A 9,493-nucleotide genomic window follows, 5' to 3' on the forward strand; every position below is an offset into this window, starting at 1 on the left:
GGGCAAGGAATGCTGGCTGGTCCTTGGAGGGGGCTGTCTATCTGGCGGAGGGGCGAAGGGCTGGGGGGCTTAAAGCAAACAAACCCTAGTTTCAGGGGACAGGAAGGAAAAAGCATAGCTTGGGGCTGGGGCCAGTGGCTGGGCTTTCCAGCCCCAGAGCTGCACTAGAACTCTAGATGTCTGTATAGAAGTGTACAGAAGCTCAGTGAAATCAATCAGTCTTGCTGGACCTAATCTAAGTTAGAGTATTTATGGGGTGGAGTTAACTTAAATCAGGTCGGCCATTTTTAGACCAATCTAACCTTCCTGAACTTCTGTACAGTTCACACTTAGAGAGACCTAACTAGGGATCCAAGTGTAAAGCCTGCACCTGGCTGAACTAAGTTACATGGAGGGGGAGGGGGTCATTTTTAACATGATCTACCCTCCCTCCACATCTGAATGTACCCAGCATCTAAATACTGATGGAGCACAGGAGACCCTTCAATGAGACAGAGAGAACCTACTACTGTTAATCCCCATTTTTTGTTATTGCACCGACTCTTCGGGCACTTCCTTTAAACTTCAATCCTTCTCTGCACACAAAGCCACCAGGCTGGCCTGGAGACTCACCAAGAGAAGCATTTGTTTCAGCATCCTCTGACCACCAAAAAAAAAAAGAAGCAAACATTCTATTAGAGCACCTAGACCCACTAAATTTTCATAGTAATCCAGACCCTGCCCACTGCTTCAAGTCCTGTGGATGATGAATGGATGGACACAAGATCAGTTCGGACCAACTGAGGCAGTAACAGAAGACAGAAAGAGATGTGCAATAATCTGCTAGCATTCAGACCAGTGCTAATGGGAGTACTGGTATTAAATCTGCAGTTGAGATAAAAGAACTGTGTACACAGAAATAAAAAAGTGCAACGTAATCATAAATGCACAAGCTCCCTCCAGCCTGTGATTTGCTCACTGATGACCAAATCATTACACTGCAGTTGGATTTATGAGCTTTAGCACAGGGCAAAGCCTACAGAATACAAAGTCATATTAGAAAACAGAACCCAGGTCTCCTTGCACTGGATAAAAGACAGATTTAAGGCATGCTGCCTGTTGATATAGCGTGCAATTTGTTAAAAAACACAACCCTAATCCCACCCCCCACCCCTTTTATTGACTATGAGTGCAGAAGTTTCCATATTCTTCTCAGCAGATTCTGTTTTATGAAGTATCTGTCAGATGGAGTTCATTTCATGTAGCATCTCAGGGACAGGAATGGTTTTGTGCTTCAGTCCTGTAAGCATCCTTGGAGGCAACACAAACACTTATCTAAATTGCATTCCAGAGAAGAGGTTTCATTATATTCAGACATCTCATTTTCATTATTGCATGAGCTACCATTTCTTTGGGCAGAGTTACATCTGTATATGCTTAGTCAACAATAACACTCATTAATCCATCAAGGTAAAAAACACAGGGAAGAAGCGAGTGGTCCTAATACACAAAATCGTCTTTGCACTATATTCCCATTTAATCTCTACACACTTGGCATTTAGGACCTGCCATACAAGGTCAGAACTCCATTTAACCCAGTGCAAAAAAAACTGTTACAGGGGAAGGTGCAAGAAACCCCACAGCAAACAGCTGGGGAATGACCTGGGTGGTCCACAAGGCAAGCTCTGAAGCTCTCAATTCAACCTAAAAGCTTCACCTCTCCAGGTTTACAGCTCCCAGGTCAGGAGGCTGCTGAGGAGTTGGGTGGATACACTGGCAGGAAATTGGGTTGGTTTCCAACCAAAACATGCCACAGCTCCATCAGAAGTTTGTCAAAAAAATCTGAAGCCATCTCCACAAAGGTTTTTAAAATTTAGCAGATGTTCAAATCAAAAAAAAAAAAAAGGGGGGGGGGGAGTATTTAACTAGAAGTTTTGGACTAGCTCTAGTTTTATTTTCTACTCAATTACCGAAATGTCCCAATGCAGCATGGTCTTCAACCCCCTACCACCACCCAGGAGGAAGGTGAATGCACCTCCTCTCCTCCCAGGTAGGGGAGACACATGCATAACTACACACCCTTTGTTGAAAGCAGGCAAAAATATAAAACATTTGCAAATGGCCTAAGAACTCAACACCAACTTTGAAAGCCTGCACCCGATTTGCTCAAGTGAGAAGTGACAACACATAGCCAAGGCAAGGTGAACAGGGGAGAAACCCAACAGCTGCCACCAAATTTTGGTTATATGGGAACTTTTCAAATCCTAATCACTTTTCAGTCTCACTCATTCTGGACTAGACAAACTACATTTGCTACAGAAAGATAAAAGCACACACACACTTTGCATGACTATTACTAAAACCGCATAAAACACCCTGCTTTGTATTGTTAAAAGGTGCAAGGGACATGGTGATAGAAGCCATCGGAGTAGCTGTCCAGGCCTTAAGTGGGGATGCTGAAAAGACACTGCTAAGGAAAGTCAATTGGCAGTCAGGGATATTTAGTGGCCACAAAGATTGCCAGACTAATTTTTCAAAGACCAGCAGTTGGAAATGCTTCAGGCTGCAGGTCAGGGACAGTTTGGGTCAGGGAAGGTGAGCAGATGCTGGGACCCAGCTGCTACCACTGCCTCTCCCCACAGCAGCACAGGGAAAGGTGCCCACAGCCAAAGCTCCCCATCCACAGGTTGGACCAAGTGGCTCTGTAGGTTGGATCCAAGCCAGGGCCAACAGGTTGCCAACCCCAGGCATAGACAATGTGGTCTGTTTGTGCAAGCAGGCATGTAGAAGCACCCGCACTTACAGGAAGACACTGCTACAACTACCACGCGTGTTGTGGAAGAGGAAAGGCAACGGACAGACTCCGCAACCAAATGCAAGTTTCAAAGGGAGCTCTCCAGACTTCCTTTCGTGCACCGTGAGGTTTAGAGGAAGCAGAGAAACAGGTTAAGCACTAGTCATATTCTGCCCTCAGATACACTTGTACAACCCTACTGAAACCAAATGGGCTTGAAAAGGATTTCAGTGAAGAATTTTGCTCCACTAAGAACTTTTCTGCCATTTTAGGAGGGTCTGCAGCTCTATCACCTCTACTGCAGCCGACAATGAAGCGTCCTTGGTACAGACCTGTTTTGTGATGAGCTAGTTAGAGCAACAGTATTTTACATTTTGATGATTTTCACTTCAGTGCTCATGCAACTGCAGCTAATAACAAAAAGTGATTTGGTAGAGCGATTGTAATAAAGCAGACCTCTGAAGCGAGTTGCTACAATGGCTGTCAGCCTTCAGAAGATACAGGTGATTAAACGACAAACGTAACAAGCTCTTTTGATGCAAGGGGTTCATCTTTTTAACTATAATTCATTTAAATTATTAATAAAGGAAAGGCTGCATCAATAGGCACTCAAATGTTAGACAATGCTGCTCTTTTTAATATAGAAAAAAAAAAAAAAAAAAAAAAAATCGGGAAGCATCTAATTTGGGGGTTCAGTTCAAGCTGTTTGCATCAGTTTCATGTGCTGCATCATCCATCCATGATTTCAGTTTTTCTAGTGGAACAAATGTAGGTACTTGCGTTCCTCTGCCCACCCTCACCCAACGAACTGGTTTCCACCTCACTTCATCACTCCTGGAATCTGTTGAGTGAAAAGGCGCAGTGGAAGTTTCTTCATTGGATGAGTTGAGTTTTTTCAATTTTGAATGAACCAACTGGGAGTAGAACTACCAGGAAAGCTTGTTCTGCTCTTCCAGTTAATGAAAAAGCATGGGAGAAGATGAGATCAACTAATTCCAAAAACCACAGAAGACATGAACCAGATTTTCCACACCATTCAGACAACCAGAGATATAGATAGTCTCATGCATTTTCCAAGTTAGCTATCCAAATACCTTTGCAAATCTAGACAGCGGGACCAGAAATTACAGTTAATTAACTGTAATTAGTTAGCTACAGTTAAACACTGTCTGTTTAAAGAATTAGTTTTAAAATTAAAAACATGGTTCAAGAAAGAAGTGCATCTATCACATACACGCACTTTTTAATTAATTTCCAATAGCCATCCAACTTGAAAGGTTGCAAGCAAAGTCATCCAGCAAATAAGAAATGCTAGACTAACCATTTCCAGATACAATAAAAGAATGTAAAACTTATGAATCTGAATAGCTGTTTACAAAATGGGTTGACACCTGGCTGGATGGCAGCACCATGGAGAAGGGCCTGGGAGTCCTGGTAGATCATAGACTCAATAGTAGTCTGCAGTGTAACGCAGCTCAAAAGGAAAAAGCAGTCTTGGGACGCATCAATAAAAGCAGTAGGTGCAAGACATGCGAGGAGGTAGTGCCTCTTTACTCAGCACTGGTTAGGCCTCATCTGGAGTCATGTCTGCAGTTCTGGACTCCACATAAAAAAAGCAAAAAACCGAGACAGAGAAAAGTCAAGAAAGGGTCCAGAGGCAGGAAACAAGGATAAAAGGCTTGGAAAGCAAGTCAGGGCAAAGGATCTAGGCATGTTCAGCTTGCAGAAAAGGCACTTAAGGGACATGATAGCAGTCTTCAAATATTTGGAGGGCTTCCATAAAGAAAAGGGAGAGCACCTTTTCTCTCTCTTGCTGCAAAAAGGAAGATCCAGGCCAATATCTTGAGGTTGCACCAAAGTAAATTTAAATTGGATAATCAGGAAAAAACCTCCTTCACTGTAAGACTAGTGAGACAGTGGAAGGAGGCTGCTCAGGGAAGTTGCGAACAGGGGATGATCTCGGTGTAGCTATGCCTGTGTTTTACTATGGGTATTTCCCATGCTGCTGGGCTTTGCTGGTTGCCCCCACCCGCCATTTCTGCTACACATGTTGGAGTGTTTTTAAGCCCCCCTCAGGTACTGGGTATTAGCTGAAACCACGGCTGGGGATGGACTGGGGTGTGCCAGTGCTCCTGCAGTGACCAAAACTGGAGGTTCCTGGCTAGAGGGTCTTGCTCCTCTGCTCAGGGTCAGATCAAATCAATGCATTTGGGGTCAGGAAGGATTTTTACCCCGTTGTCAGACTGGAACAGACTGTGGGGACATTTGCCGCCTTCTGTGGTGGGGGTTGTGGTCGTGTCTAGGATCTCTAGAGCAGGGGTTCTCAATCCCTGGGCTGCAGCAGGTTGGCCTCTGGTCCACAGCTCGGTCGGCTGCCAGACTGGAAGTGTCCATGCATCAGCAAGCCATGGCCCCCCAGAGCTGGGTGGAGAGGCTGCAGCTCCTTCCGCAGGGCCCCCAGCAGCACAGGGTTTGGCCTACCTCCCCCCACCCCCTGGCCCAGGGGTGGGGGTATCCGTACCTGTCTTCTGGCCATGGTCAGCTGCAACTGCTGGGCCACAGTTTGTCAGGCCATGGCATTAAAAAGAAAAAACTTTGGGAGACCCTGCTCTAGAGCATATACCAACAACCTTTCAGAGAAGCAGGATACTGGCTGCTGTGGTTTCCCCAATTTACCTGTGCCAGGTTACAGTGTTATGTCTTGTGTTGCATCAGGGTTGACAACAGTCTTATGAACAGTTCAGATTCCAGATTTCTATGGGAGGGTTTTGGATAGGGATGATCCTGCCTCAAGCAGGGGGTTAGACTAGATGACCTCTGGAGGTCCTTTACAGCCCAACTTCTCTATGACTTATTAAAAGAATGTAAAAACCCCAAACCCCAAAAACAAAAACACCCCCAAAACCAACTTAAGAATCTGAATAAGAGCGTACAGTGTTAGTGTGAAGTCTATATACTAACAAATCAACATTGGTTGGTTATACCAACCAAGGAAAATGAACCTCTTAAAAGGGGAAGGCGGGGGGGAAAAAGGAGGGAAGTGTGAATGCAAAACCAGACTACAGTAAGCACTTGTGCTTGTTGATTCAAGTCACTTTGGCTTAAGTCAATCCACTTTGCATTACAGTATGTTACACGATTATTAATGGATTGCAAGTGTTTAGGAACAGAGACTTTCATATAGATGTACAGTGATATGCATGATAAGAGCAAGAACTCTAGGTGCCAACAACATGAAGCAAGACCAAGTATGTTTAGGGTGACGTTGTAAGTTAACTTAGACCATACTAAGAGCACTTAAAATGTAAGGATCTGCACATTAAAAAACTCATTAACTCATGCTAAGTGCTCTCCAAGCGGCCAAGTTACACCATTTCAGGTGAGAGTAAACTCTGGGCCACACTCACTTGTTTATGTTCAGATAAACTTCAGTCTGTTCCATGGAGAAAAATCAAACCATCTTCAGTCCTCCAGCATCCCAGGATGCATCACTCCCAGCTTCCTCCCCAAAACCCTGTCCAGGGATAGAGCCCAGGTGTCCTGGCTCACAGCCATATCCCTGCTAACCAGCCCTCTAGCAGCAAGTCAGAGCTGTGCATGCAAGAAATAGTATTAGACTCTTAATATGCAACTGCTCACAGCTTGTTCCAACTTTAACACTACTTAGACAATACTAAATCTGTTGAAGGCCAAGTCTAATGTGTAACTTCACCCTTACATGCAGTTACAGGCAGTCCTCAGACTTATGACAAGATGTGGTTTTCAGGAACTGATTAAGTCGAAATGTTGCAACTGGGAACCAATTTTCCCATAGGAAACAGTGTTATAAATGTGGGATTGGTTCCTGAACTAAGGCCCAATACCCTATTTTCACCAAAAACCACCCAGAATTTTGTACTCCATCAATTATAGATGAGTAGTATAGCTACATTAATGTATTTATCTTGTAAATAGCAATCGTACTGATTTGGAAGGTCTTCTTTGAGGTGACTTTGCTGGACTTTTTGAAGGGTTCTTGGCTGGAGTCTTCTCAGGAGTCTTGGCTGCAGGTTTTCTGGAAGTTTGGACAGATGTTCTCCAGTGAGATGAGTGACACAGCGAACTTGTTCACCAGTGTGGCGCCCAATCAAGCGTTGTAAAGTCAAACCCGATGTCAGAAAGTTGAGACAAATTTAATAAATTGACACAGTGCAAAATGTTGCAAGTTGAGGACTGCCTGCATCTCCTCCATTCCCCAGCTCAACTAGGCTCTAGTTTGTTTCAAAAGCAGGTGGCTCTGGAAGCATGGCTTGCAGAGCCTGCAAATTCCTGAGCTACAAGAGTGCAGGACTGCAGAGCTCCTGAGCTCAGAGAGAAGATTCAGTCTTTATTCACATCCTCAGGCTTTGTACCACAGAATGCACTGGGGAAGGGAGTTAATTTAACTACAGTTAAAATAAGTTAAAATATAACCTCAAAAATCTCTTGGCTTCTGCTTCAGAGTCAGGTTTTGAGAAATACCCCCCTGGGTAGTGCTTCTTCAGAGTCAGCCGCATAGCCCCAGGGAATTGTCTTGCTTATTATGCACATATCAAATAAGGATCTCTTTCATGAGAAAGCAACCCACTCTTTTCAAAATTTAGCAAAGGTATATTAGCCCTCAGTAGGGACTATGCAAATACATTTACTAGGTTTCAGACCTCAACTGTTCTTCCCGGATTTGTTTTAGATTTCAAGTAATGCTGAAGTATTTTACTCCTCCCTCCATCTCCAAAGTACCTGGAGGACAGACAAAATCATGGACATTTTCACAAAAGGGAAAGTTTTCAGAAAGAAGCTGGACTGTAAAATTTAAGTTATTTGTAACCCATGGTGCTTATTTCTGGTGCACAGAAATAATTCAAGTGGTGCACACTGTAAGCTGTATTTCTGTTTCTATAGCAGCAATATAGTTCAGTTATTTTTGAAGACTTCTTAAAAGGACAAGATATAGGGGTTGGTATTCAGCTTTCATCTGCAACAGAAGAAATGAGGACTTTCATAAAGAACTGCCTGTTCAAGCCAGAGTAAGGCATTTTAATTAAACAGGACTTAAACCTCACTGCCCACAGTTCTGAGAGGCACACGCATACCACATCACACATTTTTTGAGCAGAAAAAAAGCTTACGTTATTTCCATCTCCTCCAGAACCTGAATACATTAAGTGAAATTTAATCAAAGGGAGGGGACTTTAAAAAAAATGCAAAGTCACTCTTCAGATCTCTGTCTAAGCATTTGTAAAGTGATGTCTGCTTACACCGCAGTTTTCCCCCCCCTCACTAATTTTTCCAGTCTCTTGCTACTTCAAAGCCAATAATACTCCAGTCCTTCAGTAAGTAGCGGGCTACAAAGATCTGAAGCCAGATTCTGAATTCAGTGGGCACCTTTTCTAATGCCCGTTAAATGTAGTACCTTCAAATTAATGTACATTAGGCTGCACTAATGCACCATAGCATACTTTCATGCTTTTTTAGTGATGCTTAATGAGCAGTAGACTATTTTTTTTACTGTGCATTAGCACAGAGTCAGTTTAAGTGATGTTTTAATGCACAGTAAAATAATCTACCATGCATTAAAGCACGGGTGTAGACACACCCAATAAGAGCAAAGTCCAGAGCAACTACCGCCTTTACTCAGAACGAGCTAGATTGGCAGTTGTATGGCAGAAATCAAAATCTTACTCTTCCCTCTTGCATCTGATGTCATCAGTATATAACCTTGGCACAAAGACATGTTATGAGGAAGCTAAAGCCAAATCAGATTTATCACCCTAATGAACTTATCAAAATAATTCAGGAAAAATATCTTCACCAACCCCCTTAAACTGGTGAAATTGTAATGGCACATCTGCTTAAGCATACCATTCTTACTGAAGCAATCAAGGAGGCAAAAATACATTAGACCTTCAACTGAAAGTACCTTTTTGCCAAATCTCATTTGCACATTTTTTTCTTCAGTTTTTTTTCTTTTAATTAGAACAGCGTATATACACTGTATTTGATAAGTGATTAGTTTTGCATGGTAAATATACACATTTTTCAGTGGCAACTGGCAAGCCAACACATTGCAATGTTCCTTCTAGGAACAGCAGATCAAAAGGGCCAAATGAAGTGAGCATTTGCTCCAAGAAAGCAAGCAACTGCCAGAGGGTTGGCTGATATTCCAGCTTTGGTTTTGCACAGCATTATTAGCAGAAATGCTAAGATCAGCCAGGAGCTGACAGGAGATGTATTGTACAGCACTGGAGAAGGATCAGATGTACAACACTGGAGCAGCCAAATTTAAGGGTAAAAGAATACAACATTGGCTGGGATGGTTTAGTTAGGGGTGACCCTACCACAAGCAGGGGCCTGGACTAAATGACCTCATGAGGTCCCTTCCAACCCTACTTTTCTGCTATAAAAAAAAGTTACCTGTGTTAATGCAAACATGATAGGGTCTTGTACAGCATGCAAATAGTAATAAATTTACCATAATAAAATAGACCAACACAAATATTTAAACTGAAACCCAAAGGAATATAGCAGTTGACTTCTGTAGCTACTGACATTATGGCAAATTCTTTCCTCCTCTTCTGAAAAGGGATTCACATAGCTGTACCTTGATGAGCCCAGCAGAGTCGGAACAAGGCATCTATATCGAAAGACTCCTGGGTGCCATCTTCATGCAGCCACAATTTAAAGTGTACTGGAGGGGAGGGG

This window comes from Alligator sinensis, unplaced genomic scaffold, assembly GCF_000455745.1.
Source record: "Alligator sinensis unplaced genomic scaffold, ASM45574v1 scaffold24_1, whole genome shotgun sequence".
Classification (NCBI taxonomy): Eukaryota; Metazoa; Chordata; order Crocodylia; family Alligatoridae; genus Alligator; species Alligator sinensis.